Below are 15934 nucleotides of genomic sequence, written 5' to 3'. Positions count from 1 at the left end.
CAATTTTTGTTTACCATTCATTATTCTAATTAGGTAGAAAAATTCAAATGGTAATTTCTTAGTTTTTTCATATGGCGCGAGTTTCCGACAGCTTCTAATTATTCGATGCGGCTGAAGGCCTTCTCCTAAAATAAAATCTGTGTGAACCTCTGAACTCTAAACATTTGTCAATTTCAAAACGGAAGCTATATATTGCTAGCTCTTTGACCCTTTAGACATTTATGTAGTTTTTACAAATTTTGATACGGGATCTCTAAACTTTACATTCTTCTATGATTTTGGATCTGCTAAGGTATCTAAAACTTCCGGGTCCTTTTTTTAAATAAATTCATAAAGCTTCTAGCGTGGTTGTAAAGGGGATGATTGGGAAATATGACTTTGACTGTATGAAATTGTTTAGAAGAAGGTCTCGGTTCTTAAAATGAATAAAAATAATATTGTCTGTTTGTTTCAGGTACAAGGACCTCCATATCCATCCCGAATGCAATATTTCCAATCATCGATCCACATTGCCACTTCTTAAACAGCTGTAAAAATGGTAAATAAAACTGAATTTAAATTTTTATATATTATTTGGGGATGTCATATGCCATAGTGTGAAAAGTGGATCTTATAAGAAAAATTGTATTTTACGTAGGTATGGCAATTAGCGCCTATAGTTGAAATATGCGAAAAATACAGAAAAATATATTTGTACAGGGTGTTACAGATGAGTGGATGTTTATAATAGGAAAAGCTGTTGGAATAAATTGTTGAAAACTAATGCATAAGGGTAATGACCAGGTCTCACTTAGATTCTTTTAATTTTATAGCATCTCGGGCAAGTTTTAAGTGAAAAATCTTACTTTTACTTGAGTGTTTTTTACGAATTTGAAATCAATAATGGCTACCATATCATTCGTTCGAGTTTGGTGTGGTGTACCATCAGAAAGAACTTCCGGAACTTTAACTAATTTTAGAAAATCGGCGGATATAACCCTGCAATAATTTATCTTATTAAAATTAAGATTGCCATAAACAACGATAAGGCACTGTAAAACTAAACATCTAAGCATTTGATGAACATACTTAGGAGTGGATTTCAGACAGGCGAAAAATGGTTGAGTCCGCCTCTGAAAGAAAATTAGTGCTAAATAACAAGTGATCGTAACTTGTAGAATGCAATCGCACCCTTTCTATTCATTTTGTATACTGCCTTCCTTCACTGCTTTCAATGAATTGAGCTGAAATAGAAAAACCAATAGCCATAGAGTTATAATAAAATTAATAAAAGCTCTCTTTCTTATATGGCCATTTGTTCTTTGTTACCACCGAGGTTACAAATAATTTTACTCCTTGCTGTGCTACTAATCGCAGAACTTCAATTTTACTAAACATCAAGTGAATTATAATTCGGTCTAATAATTTATAAGACTACACTACTAAATTGCTCTTTTATAATAACATTGGTTAAAGATACAGAATTTCATTACGCTATGACGAGCATTAAATCCCCATCTCGACAGTTCCAATACGGAATTGGACAGTGACGACTTGCATCGAACGGACGTTGCGGTAAATTTGCGGTGGACGTCTTGCCATAATCATCTGACTAGATGTATTGCAAATTGCAGTTATGCAGATTGTATCAGGCAACATTTCAAACACAATCATGTAGCAGGAATTGGAGATCTTAGCTAGAAGATCGGTTCACCGATTATAACAAAAGTAACAAAAACGTCATGGAACATTAACTTCGATATATGGGGCTCAATTCTAAAATGCATAATGGAAAACTGCGGCTTCTAACGTCGAAATAAAAGTAAAACGGCAATGGACGGTTTGCGATTTAGTCGAACTATTTCGTGTTGTAATAGCAACTATTTTATTTTTACGAATAGAGAGCATAGCCGACTGGGATGGTTGTTTTGGCACAATTTTAATTTGAAAGGGCTTAGGTTAAAATTGTGAGTGACATCACACATTCGTACAATCTTTGGAACCCTCCAGAACCCCTAAAACTTTAGAACAATTAAAACCTTAGAGTACTAATAGTTATTTATTGTGTAAGGTATAAAGGGATATTTTAACGATTGAGTGAATTAACCTTCACGAGATTGTTAATTTCCCTTACTCGTCGTCTATAATACAAAACTTTATTTTATGACAGGAGCCATATAAATCGTTGCAAAACTTCTGACAATTCTGAATTTAATTTAGACGTAAAAAAAGCAAGCTTAGGTTCTGTCGTCGCGGCCCTTTCCATAGTAACAGCATTGTCAATTGTTCTAAACGTCATATTATATCGTGCTCCGCGTCCCATTTGAAATACAAATGGCAGATGTCATTAGAAAAAAATTTCAATTATCATATTAAAAGAAACTTACAAGATGGGTAGACAAGTAACTTGTTTTTTTTTCAAAATTTAAAAAAAATTTGTAGCCGCGTGCCCGGAGCTCTAAATTTTTTTTGAAAATTATGTTTTTTATTTGTGATAGCAAAAAAATCATGGTATCAGTTGGTATCTATCAGTTTTTTGCTATGAAAATCCTCGACTTTTGTCTGAATAATAATCACATCACACATCTAAAAGTGGCTTTGAAAAAAAAATCTTTTACCGCCCGGGGGCACGGGCAACGGTTGAAATATATCAATTTTTTCTGTATCATAAGTGAACTGATTATTTATTTATTTATTGACGGTGGCAGTGGCCATAGTGGAAGACGGCGCGGCGGCAGGAAACGATGGAACAGGAGTGCTTCGGGTGCCACCAGAGGTTTCCACTCTCTCTTGTTGCTGGACAAAATGCGGTCGGCGATGATATAAGCTCCAGATAACTCGAATGGAGAACGGCGGTTCCAGGAATTCTAAAGCGGAAGCGGTAGGCGGCTACTGGTGAGTGCTAAAACACAATTACAATTTCCTTTAACGGGAACAGTAAATAATCTGTTTCGGTGGCGCTTTCTGCGGGAAAGCAAATGCAGGAAAGCGACACAATATTCCCCCCTTACAATAAATGAAAACGAAAATAGCAAAAAGCTTACCTTGCAATTAACGGAGCGGTAGGAATTAGTGAGCAAGGAAAAACAAAATCTATAGATACGGCACGGTACTACAACTGATTTGAAAATCACTGGTAAAATCTTTGTTTAAGTGAAAGCATCTTTCCTGATGCATGGAAGGTTGCCAAAGTGGTACCATTAGCTAAACGTCAAGATCCCAAGGAATTTAAAGAGTTTCGACCAATTAGCATCTTACCATGTTTATCTAAGGTTCTAGAGAAAATGATGGCTAGTAAAATTAGAAGTTACTGGGACCGTAACCACTGGTTTTAAGCGTGGTTCTAGTTGTAGTAATACTCGCGCAAGCGACTGTTGACAAGAATAATCTTGTTGTTCTTATCCTCTTAGATTACTCCAAGGCTTTCGACAAGGTTTCCTATACTGTACTTGTAGCGATCTAAAGGCACATAGTTTCAGTTTTTTAAACCATTTTTACGATTGAACTATTAATTCAATAAAACACTGTATGTATCACTTATACGCAGATGACACCCAATGAATGCAGCTTGTGTTCGAGATAAGTGGGTCACCTCACCTCACCACCCTTTTATTTGGCGAACAATTTGTCAAATTTAACTTTACGTTCTATCCGATCGTATATTGAAATTTCCGATATTACTTCCGGTTTAACCGGAATTGGAGACAACTTTTGTTTGTCAAATGTAATGCCCATGTTTTTTAAGATTTTTGAAAAGACCAAATAATTTGCGACAACATAAAATATGCATATGGTTCCAGTGTGTTCCAGGTAGAACGCCCCATAGGGAAACGGCAATATATTTTTTCGCTAAGGATCTGCCAGGCCTTTAGAATTGGCGTTTAACGTCCAATCTCTTTCTAGCATCAAGCTAGCGCAACATACGTTGAACCCTAACCTCAAATACATATCGAAAGCCTGGTGGATCTTTCGCGAAAAAAATATATTAACGTTGTTGGTCTATGGTTAATTCAATCTGGCAGACACGGTATAAATAAATGGAGAAATTCGATATTCATTATTTAAATCTTAAGCATCGACACGGTAAAGAACCAAATAGCGAAAAAAGTATAGCTCTTAAGGTCTGAAACCGACGCAGCCGTAAAGACGGGCAGATGGACGGTGGATCTCTTCTCAGGAGTGGTCTGGTCAGAAAGTCAATTTAATTCATGTTGTTGAAATATTAAAAAAACACTTTTTTAAGGGAAATTCCCTATATAGGTATACATTTACAAATGTTGAAAAAAAATAAAATTCAGGCTAAAGAAAGCAAATAACGTCTCTCAATTAATTAATAATGCAAATACAACGTATTAATCAAAGATGGACTGATCTAAAAATAAAAGAATTGCGATTTCTGTTACTCGCCCCAATCGGTAAAAAAACCTTCAAAAAATGTCAATCTTTAGCGTGATGTTTACTAAGCTTTTCTGGTAGGGATTGAGAGCGAGCTATATGTTACTTTTTTGTTTTTAATTTTGATCCGTCCCCATCAATTATTTTTCCCATTTCGAATTTTTTATTGAGGATGTACACTATAGATGAAACGAATTATTCGTTTAATAATTTGAATTAGGAACCTAATTTTTTTTTGGTTGACAAAATCAATAATTGCGAAATACCACACATTGGGGTGGTTAACAAGTGACATCCGGGATGCATTCTTAAAATCCGACGATATGAATAACTCGAACAGCTCTTGGAGTGAGACTTCTTTGACGATGATCGATTAAATTGCAGATGTCGATGGTCGATCCTTCTGGTCAGTACAAATTTTAGGTTGGCAAAAGAAACTACTACTAGCATAAACTTGTTTTTAACGGTTTGTTCTTCAATTTTGGGCTTAATGTGTGGGAAATTCCATTAGTAAACTTTTCACCTTGATTAATAACTTTACCGGCACAAAAATGATCGTAAATATTACCTGAGTTTGCTAACAGTTTTCTTTATCGCAATTTCACTTTACACGGGATATTAGGGATTTTTTCTCATGCGTGGCACTGCGTAGAGAGTCGCAAAATATTTGTGGAATTTGTTGAGTGGCGCTTTTGAAATTTTGTATCACGTTAATGAGATGGGGAAACTAATGTGCGCGGTAAATACACGCAAATTCTGCTCAGGGTAGCGAAAACTAACATGCACTTTTTGTTTATTATACTCCAAAATGGCAACTTTTTCACGCAACTTTTTACTTGGGCAAAATGACTTTCCAGAACGTTCTCAATTTTTTTGCAGATAGTGGAACCCAACAATTTCCAAAAATTGTCTCGATGATTCTTGCAAATTGATGGATTGTGGGACTTTTCAGTTAACTCCCGAAATATAACAAGAAGACAAGCCCACAGTCATAGCTGATTTCTCTAGTGATTTTTCGTGAACTATTTAATCGGATTTGGACGTATTTTTTTAATGTAGATTTTCCGGGAGCTTTCGATTCGCCTTTTATAGACTTACATTTCTTGTTGTATTTTGGAAATTATTCCATTTGTTATCTAAGAAAATTCTTCAGATTTTGAAAACAAATTCCACAGTCCGTCGATTTGCAAGAATCATCGGCGCAATTGTTGCAAAGGTTGTTTTAGGGTTCACCAACTGTAAAAAAAAATTGAGAACGCTCTGGGAGTCGTCCAGTGTGAAAGACAAAGCATCGTTTGTTTAACTTGTTCATTTAATTAATCAATGACTATGATACCTACGATGATCGGGTTTGTTATATTGTTTTGTCATCAAAAGAAGTGACCAAATATGGATTTTCAAAAAGATCGGATGAATTTTACTTAGTAAAAATAGACTGTAAATTTTCGGGATTCTTTTTCAATTTTTCCGTAAAACACAATATCATTGGGAAATTATCGTTTAATACCAACTGTGTCTTATAGAAAATTCGATTCCAAACAAATTCATTTCTCTTCATGTTTTCCCATAGAGCAATAGTTAACAGGATAATGGCAGTCAAATGCAAAAAAAAAACTACATTTTCCCATTATTTCTTCATTTTTTTGTTTATAAAAATATGTTCCGGCCTATCTGTTACAGTTTCCGAGATCCCCATTGCGGCCCTCGAATTTAAATCAGCCTGTATGTATATCTATAGTTTACCTACATTTTGTATTACTGTAAGATTGCATTTTTCATTTTTTAACGATAATAAAAATATCAGTAATGTGGCAAATTATTAAAAGTTTCGATTATTATTTAAGTACCACTGGAACTGCAAATAATTAAGTTCTTTGTGCCTAGTCGGCAGTTACCTACACATATTCCAAGGATGGGGCGGCAAAACCATCTTGCGGCTGGGTTCCCTAAATCCCGTAATCCGCTACTGGGTCGAAATTAAATGAAAGAGAAATGTTGCCTTCGTTTGAGAACAAAAGTCAATATTTTGCATCTTTTATAGAGGAAAACTAATGTAGTGTATGTGCAATACAGTGGGGGGAGGGTGGGTTGAACTCGTGGTGAGTTCTGGGTTAATTTGGAACTCAAGAACAATTTAATAGAGTTTTTGCCTGAATAATGTATAAATGTGACTTTGGAAAAAAAAATTTAAACCCCCGAAGGCGTAGCTAGAAATTGAAATATATGAACTAAATTTTTTTGTGGTTAAAAGTGAGGTCATACCTATCAGTTTTTTGCTGTGACAAATCAAAAATATGACTTTTGAAAAAAAAATTCTTTATAGTCCCGCGGGCGCGGCTAAAATTTCGGCCCGCTGTACAAAAATGTGTGCAATTGTCATGCAAGCAACTGCGCATTTTCACAAAAACTACCTGAACTTGACATCACATTTACAATCGGAAAATATGAAATAAATGTTTCAAAACCCACCATGGATGTTACCGTGTAACACAACTATAAATGATGTGTGACTGGCAAATATAGACCATAGGAGCCTTCAATTAGCGAAACCCGAAGTCTCTAGGTAGCCCAGGAGTCGAGATTTCGAAGAGACAGAAGGCCGACAGACACAGACAGACAGGCGACGGAAAACTGACCATATAAGCGTTACCGCTACGCTAAAAACATTCAAAAATTTAGTTATCTGCTCTTTAGAGATGTAGACAATATAAAGGACGATAAATGCAAATGACTGTGCCATTTTTGCTCTAATCATTTCTTTTTTGTGTTGTGTGAGATTTTGTTGTGTCATATGTTTGGTTAACTCCTCCTTTAGTAGAGGTAACCAAGTCATAGCGATTATGAAGTGCGCGTATATTTTCTGCAGAATCATTTTTGCTACCCTATTAATGTTTCATGACAAGCACTTTGGTAAGTTGTAAAAGCTACCCCTACCGTATTAGAATGTTTACGTTCAACAAATATGCGAAATCTCAACAGTTGAGTTGTTTAAGTTGAAATCAAGCCATCAAATGCGCAATTAGCGAAGTGAAAATGAAGAAATGGACATTTCAAACTTTAACTACTGTGATTATTACAAGTCTTAGAGGGTTCGCAAATACTTTATGCACAGATTTCGTATGCAAGCTTCATGCTTCTAATTCTACTCAATAAAGGTCTTTGTGAGCTTTTATGAGACCTCCTCTAGCAATACATCCATTGTCATGCATAATGTATAACTGCATCGTCGAAGTATAATTGGATTTCCATCGCACTGGTTTTGCAATAACTATAGCTTAAGACGTCTTGAGTTCTTGACTAGAACCATTAACAATTCTCGTCGCCTTATATTTATGTTCTACGTATCGGGGGCGACATTAATCTTTACGGGCGGATAAAAATCCGTTATGCCGATTCTTGGCGACATTGACGCGCGAGATTATCGTGGACTGATCCGGAAAAGATATTCTAATGTTGCATGGGAATGTGGAAAAAATCTCTTATCATTTATGCATATGTGTGACTTTTAGCACGAATCTTATCGCGCATCCTTCACTACATTGTGCTTTTGAATTCCCCTGTTGGTATCTGTTTTATTCAAAACTTTTCCCAGTTATAGCTTTGAAATAGCAATTGTTCCGTATGCAAAATTTATCATTCCATTTATTTTAGCCGCGCACGTTTGAAAATACGTCCGCGTTATTTAAAAAAAAAGAGAGGGCGATTTTAGATAAAATATAATTCCGTATTTTGTTTTCTCCTTTCGCGCTCTGTTTTTAATAATTGTCGAGTACTGCAGGCGCCCGAGAATGTAATGTGGAAACCCTAGCAGGGGGATATGAGTGACTGAATGTCTGCAAGAAACAGATTAAAGGATCACCCGCGAGAATTACCAAATACCTTCAAGTTTCTAGATAATTTGCCTTTGCTACATCAGAACAAAGGGTGACCTTACGCACGCTCTTGATGTAAGTTCGTGTGTGGTGTTTAAATGGGGTTATAATAGACTCCTGGAATGCAATTTAAACCTCCTTATAAAACTATAACTCAATAAAAGCTTCGTTAAAAGACAATTTAGCTTGTCAATAATCCATTACTGTAAAATAGGAAACATTGTCAATGAAATAAACAGCTAGAGGACATTCGACTAAGATTAATTGTTGTAGGTAATTTAATTAACTATTTTTTACCCATTTACTTTTTTTTCATTGATAGTTCTTCCCTTAAACGTGACACTGATTTATGAGCCTGCGATTAAACTTCATTCTGGAAAGTTTTAGTGACAAAACGGTTTGTAATTCCATTCAATTTATACACAGCGGATAATATCAAAATGTTGTTAGAACGAAACTTGCGGATTATCGTGCTTTTAATCAAATCAGAAATGAGGCCAATTAAATTACACCCATTTTTACCTGACGCCGTTATTGTTTACGCCGTTTATAAAAAACTGGCACCGGAAACGGGAACAGATTCTGAAATATTGACTTTACCAAATACGCATTATTCAATAGAATGTGACAAAATAAATCACTTCAACTACCCCTTATAAAACCATATCGGAACTAAAGTCACATATACCAGCTTTTTGTCTTTTATAAAAAATCCAAACTGCTTCTCATATTTTATCTACTTTATATGTTAACTCGTTTGCTGGTTCTACGGCACTTCTAAATATATACCAACTCAAATCGGTAAAATGGCGATTTATATAGAACGCTTTGTTGTGTTTTATTGCCACCATTTTGAGGGGTGATTTAATTTCATTTAGGGCTGTCTCTGGAATTGCTGAAGTATTATATGACGGTCTAGTGTTTACATGTGTCACATAAAAAAACAATACTCCTCATCCGTTTGTACGGCACCCCAATAAACAAGAAGGTACAACATACTAATTTTCAATGAGATTTTCCAAACTGATATTTACTGGTTACCTATACTCTATAAAGTGTCGTGCTTTTACTAAATTTTGACCGTGCGATAAAGAAACAGTACCAAAAGGTTTTAAACATTAATCGCGCATAAAAAGCAGCAGCCTTGGGCGGCCTGTGATTCTGCTTTGGTATGAAATGTTTTTTCAACTTTAATTAGCCCTCCCCGTAAACCACTGATCCCAGTTTCAATGTATTTGTCAAAGAGTTGTTTAAAATCACTTTTTAGTCAATACCAGTCGCTGCTATTTACAATAAAAGAGTTTATGGGGAAGGTAGGGATTTATAACTTCATTTCAATTTGAAAAAGCCGCTTGACACCAAACGCCATTGGTCAGTGATTAGAAACACTAAGACACAAAAAAAACTAGTAGAAAGATTATTAAATACACACAAAAAGGGGTGTTCAGAAATGCCCAAAATTTAAGAGTATGACTGCACCCAATGTAAAGTTCCATAAGAGCGCCCGCCATAAAAACTCAAGTTAAGTCAAAAGAACCATTTTTTAAGAAGTATTTTACACATTTAGACCTAAAAAACGTTCGGACTATTTTTTTTAAGTTTATAACAGCTAAATATCGATTGTTTAAACATTAAACTTATTACCATTTTATGAAAAATTCTGAAGGCAACAAAAATTAAGATGGCGGCTGAAATGGCGCTCCAAATTCCGAGGTTTGTAATATTCTAAAAGAATTATAATTTGCTTGCAAAGTGCCTGCTTAAGTCAAAAGGAAATACAATAACTTTATTTACATTTTTTCAAAAATGGCGGACAAGATGGCGGGGACAGTTTGGCTGTTAGTTTGACTGTTTGTTTGCGATATACAGTGTAGTATTAAAATAATTATTATTCGTTTAAATTCATATTATTTATTACCGTATAAAAGTTCTAAATCAAAAACAAAACTAAATTAAAAAAAATTAGAAATGAACAAAAACATCAAAACGATTGATTTTAATTTTGCTGATGAAATTTTTATAGCGCGATCGGTGCTATACCAACGACTGCAGAAAACGTGCGTGCTTTAAACGCCGTGTAAACAATATTTGGTGTTTTATTTGTAAAATTAAATTATTAATACTTCTCTGCACTTAAAAAATTTCGATAATTTGCTATTAAAATATTATCAAGTCATAAAAATACCGGAATTTTGGGAACCGATTCATTATTATTAACAATGGTGACTAGACAAATAGGCCAGTCAAAATCGACAATAAATCAACAAAACATGATGTATCTCTGATTTTTTAGTATGTTGTTTGGACCCATTAGAGTAGTGTATACTCAAGTTTGCAACTCTCTAAAAGTTGTGGAAAAAGTGTAGTATACGAAAAGCCGCGAAATTTTCGGACTTGTTGCAGTGTTTGCGTTATATTTCCTTAACTATGCATTTTTCGACTTTCGTCATTGTATACGTTTTTGAAGAGTATTAAATATGTAACAATTTGCGCCTAACCCGAGCTCTGTAAGTCAATTAGTTACCAAATTACGGCACTTTGAAGATAGTCATTTTTTTCTAAAAAGTGAACATTTGAGTTTTACACCTTCTTTAGATCGAAATTGTGGGTAAACTATTGATCCTACGTGTAGAAATTATTAAATAGAAGTTGTAGATAATTTAATTAGCTTTAAGTGAAGCGTAAAGTGGGGTTAAGGAGAGTAAGGAGAAATAATTGAAATTTATTTTAGAATAAAAACTGAATACGCACCTGCACCGACCTCTACTTTATTACGAGTATATCAGCGTTATATGCATATATACTGTCCGAAACTGCGGATCGCGTAACACATGTGAAACAAAGTACATTTCGGATGACTCCTAGGAAGTAACGAATTATATGAAGGTTTCTATATCTTAAACCGTAAGTAACGCCCTTGTCGATTAGAGAAAAGATCCTTAATATTAAATCTGCTTTCCGGTCCAGAGTGTTATGCACTTTTGTGCAAAGTAATTACAGGAAGTTAATTTCTGAAATTTCGTCCGCTACATTACCCCCTGCCAGTGATAGCGTTAGTGAGGGTAATTGGGCAATAGTTACATGTGAAATAGTAATATTAGAGTAATATACCTACTAAATACAAAATAATTGGAATTTATCTCTGAACTAGGTACTAACTATGCTTACAAATAGTATATTATATACCACGGGATTAAAGTGTTTTTTTAATCCCGAGGGTGCAGATAGAAAAGCACCTGAGGGATTAGGACGTACTTCAGTCCTGTGGTATATTCAATGATAAAGTTCAAATTTGAATAAAGGAAAGTTTGTTGGATTGTATAGAATCAATATAATAAATGAGTTTGTTAAAGATTTTCGACGGCGTAGATATGATCGTTTAAAACTCTGAAGAACAAGCTATGAGGAAACTACTGCCCCCCAAATTCAAAAAGATATATGTACTGGGTGTCCCATTAATAATGGTCACAAACCATATCGATGGAACCGTTAATTGCCCCGCTTCGGGATTTTTTCTAAAATATACCCAACAAACATGCATAAAAAATACATGCATAGCAATCTTGCACCAATTTTGCATCATTTTGATGCAGCACATATTGCTCTAGCTCATAAAATATGAGGGGTGTGAGAAGAGGAATTGAATGTAACTTCGGTTTAGGTTAACAGATTTTCCCATAATAGGTCTTGTTGGAAGGAGCTCTCTCCGTGGAGTCAGATTTTATATGATTAGAGTCTTTATAGTAAATGTGATGAGTGGTAGAGGGCGCGATGTGACTTAAACTTTTCAGGTTTTTTTTTTAAATTTCAAATGGAACGATATAATTATTAGGTATATGATATTATCAAATAAGATGAAAAAGTGAGCAGATCAGTGAAAACAGCATTTTGATATCTGTTTTCTAAGCAAAGGTACGGCGAAAATACGAACATTCACAAATTTTAATTGCAATATTGATGAAATAGGTATACAATTCAGGGAATATACACTCAAAAGGTACTCAGTCCCTTATCCAGTTCTTTCCTTCCCAAATCATCCCAAAAATACGTTAATATTGAGTATTAAAAAAAAGATAGTAAAACCTTGATATGGACCAAGGTGCATTACGGAGTTACACGAAATGAAGTACTGGATTTAGATAGAACTGCTAAAAATGCTTGCAATCTGGAACAGATAACACAGGTCTGCGATTTTAAGGATTTAATTAATGTTTTCAAATCCCATACCAAAAACTCTTTGGAAATCTCTTTACAAAGAAATTGCAAATAACTCTAAAAGTCAGTATTTCAGTATTCGTCCATATCAAAAACCATTCCATTTTATAACCCGATTAAAACCCAATCATCGCAGTTTTCAAGCTCATCTTCATAGGATTGGTATAATTGACTCCCCCCTTTATTGTGATAATAAAGTATTGCTTCGTTTGTCATTTCGTACAAAGTTTTGTCAATGTTTGACAAATAGGTATAAATACCTATACGTCATCTCGATAGATACGATCATGGATAGCTTAATTCTGATGATTATCGTTATCTTCTCTTTTAAGGTCTATTCACACATGAAATAGACCTTTAATCGTCTGCGCCGCATATTCTTGGAATATAATATGATCATGTATGACATAACAAATTGAGGGCACTACGGGCGTCAACGTATACAACCCTCGGGCCAGAGGCCCTCGGGTTCTACACCTTTAACATTATGGGGCGTTATTTAGTTCATTACCGTCAAATGGATGATGACTGCGTTGATTTTGGCGGAACGTCGAAAATTTCCCTAACACATTCCCAAATTGTCACGAAGAATCATCCCCCCTTCCATTAACAATGCAACAAAACGCGCCCATTACTCGAATTCAAACCATTGATATTAAAAAAATGATTATAGGTATTATGAAAATGGAATCCTATTCAAACAAACCAATTTGTGATACAATCGAATCTCATAAAACTAAAATTATGTATCCGAAAGCAGTAGGTATTATTATTGATTCCCTTTTATAACTTAAAATAACCGTATCTTATAGGTTCGTTCTTTTATATATATGTACTAACTATACAATTTCCTGTAACTGTCAACGGCAAGCTTTCTGGATGCTTATTGATTTGTGGAATGTAAAGATAGAGATTGGAAGATATTTGCAAGAAAATTGGGTAATTGTTTTGTCGTTTCTCAATTCAAGTGGAGACCTGGAAGACCATTAACATTCCAACTCAAATCTAAGGGATACGAAAACTATTTAAATTATTCTAGACAAAAACCTACGATTTGTACAAGAAGCAAAACAAGAAAAAGTTCTTTGTAGGTTACAAAACTCCGTGATTCAGTAAACAACCCGCATACAAATAAAATCGTATGCATTTCAAAGCAGGTCGCTTCTGCAAAGTCTAATATTTGTATTGATTTCTAAATTATAACTGCTGTTTACTACACGGAACGGAGAAACTTTGAAAACTTTGAAAATATTTACCATCGCTTATACCATGCGGGTTAAAGAATTTTATTTTCTCTGCGAAGTTTTTTAATTAGTTAAGCAACTTTTAAGTTCTTACATAAAATATTTAGAAGGTACCTTGCGCATAAGAAAGACTCATTAATTAATTTTTATTTTTCTTACGGTTAAAAGTTTATGTATTTCAGACGAGATTCCTTAAATGTTTGGTATGGTTCTTCTATGATGAAAAATTATATATTAAATAAGTTTTCGCCACGACAAACGCGCGAACGTATTGGTGATTATTGTATTCGCAATTATAAAAAAATCTGAAGGGATAAAAAAATAACTTAGGTGTGTATTTTAAAACTTCGCTAAAATATATAAGTTGGTAGCTGTTTCTTTGAACTTCAACGTCTAAGCAATAAATCAACTCGAAGTTTGCTTTCGACAGCAGTTTCAGCTGCACGGTTTACCACTGCATAAATTAGTGAGCAAGAAGACTGAATTCGACGTAAGATATGTGCCGTTTTAAATCACGTAACTTATTAAACGTTCCAACTTGGGAAAGAACTGATACATGCCGATAAAAAATTCCAATTAACTGCTCTAGAGATTACGTCAGGGTTCACTTCCATCCGAAAATAGAGCAGAGAAACAATAAATTAATTTTACTAGAGAAAGTTTTGCGTTCCGTGCGACTTTCAATTAGTTTTAAATTATTGCTGCTGTATTCGGTTTTCCAACACCGCCCCAGACAAACGAATTTCAGCTACAAATGTTTAGTTATTATTACCACTATTCACGCATTCTGTCATCTCCCATAGAGCGTAGTTACATAGGAGAACTACCCCTGATCCATTGAAAAAGTAATTTAGTAAGAAACCATCATTTCAAGTATTTCAATTGTCCACTAGCGCATTTACTTTGTTACTGAGCATATCCCGATGACGTGCATAGTGAAATAGTTGAGATTGTAAATCAAATACATTTAATCGAAATACGCTTCCTTTTTCCGAAAGATGAAAGCAACCCACTTAACAAATTTATTTTGGAAAACACGGCCTAGTTCCGATGAAATCCGACTGTTTGGCGTTTCTCTAATCAAATAACTAACAATACAAAGTTGCCAGTAACCAATACACCCTTCACAAAGCTACGAGTTTGTTAATCAAAAGCGTAATATTTCTCACAGAATTCACGAGGCCGACATCCTACCCCAACAGAGAATTATATAGAGACGCGGAGTTATCGGTCAGAGAAAAGGAAATTAAAGTAATGTCGCTATTGTGTGAGTAAAACAGAACGTATACACAAGAAGTTCCTTTTCAGAAATTGGAAACGCTGGATATGGCTTACATTTAATGTAAGCGCATTTACTTCGCCATAGATATTTACTGGAAAACGTTCATTGTTCGGTAAATCGCAAAGCCAATATTGCAATTTAGTTTCGTCTCACTCTCCATTTTGTACTTTTAACGGTAAATTCATCTGCCATTTTTCGTCTTAAACTTTCATGGATTCTAAATCTCCACGAAATGTGGTACCTGAATATTGATTCTAAATTAGTTTTTGAGAACTTTGACCAAAACTAATTGCCATTCTTAATTGGACATCAAACATTTTCAAACTGTAAGGATATTTTTGCTTGATACAATCTTAATTCCCTAACCGCAGATCAAAAATTGTTCAACGTTCGAATTAATTTGAAGTTAGAATATTTTGGTATTCTCGAGCCAAAATTGCAGTAAATTTTTTGTTGGATTTTAGAAACATGCCAATGGATTCGTTAATTTTATGTAGCGCATAATAGGCTATGTCCTAGTGACCCCAAGCACACTAGATAGGTATGCCTACATAATATTCAAAAAGAGTTTGAACTTTTAATTTTGTACAATACAATAAATATGTTTATAACAATTACAGATCTTACTCCTACTAGATCAATAATTTTCATTACAAATACCACTGTCACCAATATGACGAGCTGACTGAACAGAACCCTTAGAGCAGCCAACGTAAATTTTAATTTTATTCCTTTCCTATGAAAAATTATTCATCTACTGAAAAACTCTTTCTACCTCTTTTGTGTGAATTTTTAAAAAATAAATTTGACTCATGCTTCCGGCAACACTAGGTAATAAAAAAAACTTAATGTTGATTGTGGGGATTTTAGTTGTTTAGCAACTAAAAATATTAACAAGAAATTAATTTTTATGTATTTTCACATTTACAATCTTCTCCTAAATAAAG

The 15934-nt window shown here is 34.4% G+C and overlaps 1 long non-coding RNA gene across 7 annotated transcripts in view; it reads left to right on the top strand.

The window, feature by feature from the left end:
* LOC116169928 overlaps positions 1-15934 on the top strand; it is a 74457-nt gene that overhangs the window by 2051 nt on the left and 56472 nt on the right. For all 7 annotated transcript variants that reach the window (XR_004145123.1, XR_004145122.1, XR_004145126.1 and 4 more), the window contains exons 2-3: positions 455-538; positions 2688-2874. This is a non-coding gene — a long non-coding RNA (uncharacterized LOC116169928). The remainder of the gene's footprint in view (positions 1-454; positions 539-2687; positions 2875-15934) is intronic.

Source organism: Photinus pyralis, unplaced genomic scaffold (genome assembly GCF_008802855.1).
Source record: "Photinus pyralis isolate 1611_PpyrPB1 unplaced genomic scaffold, Ppyr1.3 Ppyr1.4_LG4, whole genome shotgun sequence".
In the NCBI taxonomy this organism is placed as follows: Eukaryota; Metazoa; Arthropoda; class Insecta; order Coleoptera; family Lampyridae; genus Photinus; species Photinus pyralis.
This window is presented reverse-complemented; position numbering and strand designations above follow the sequence as displayed.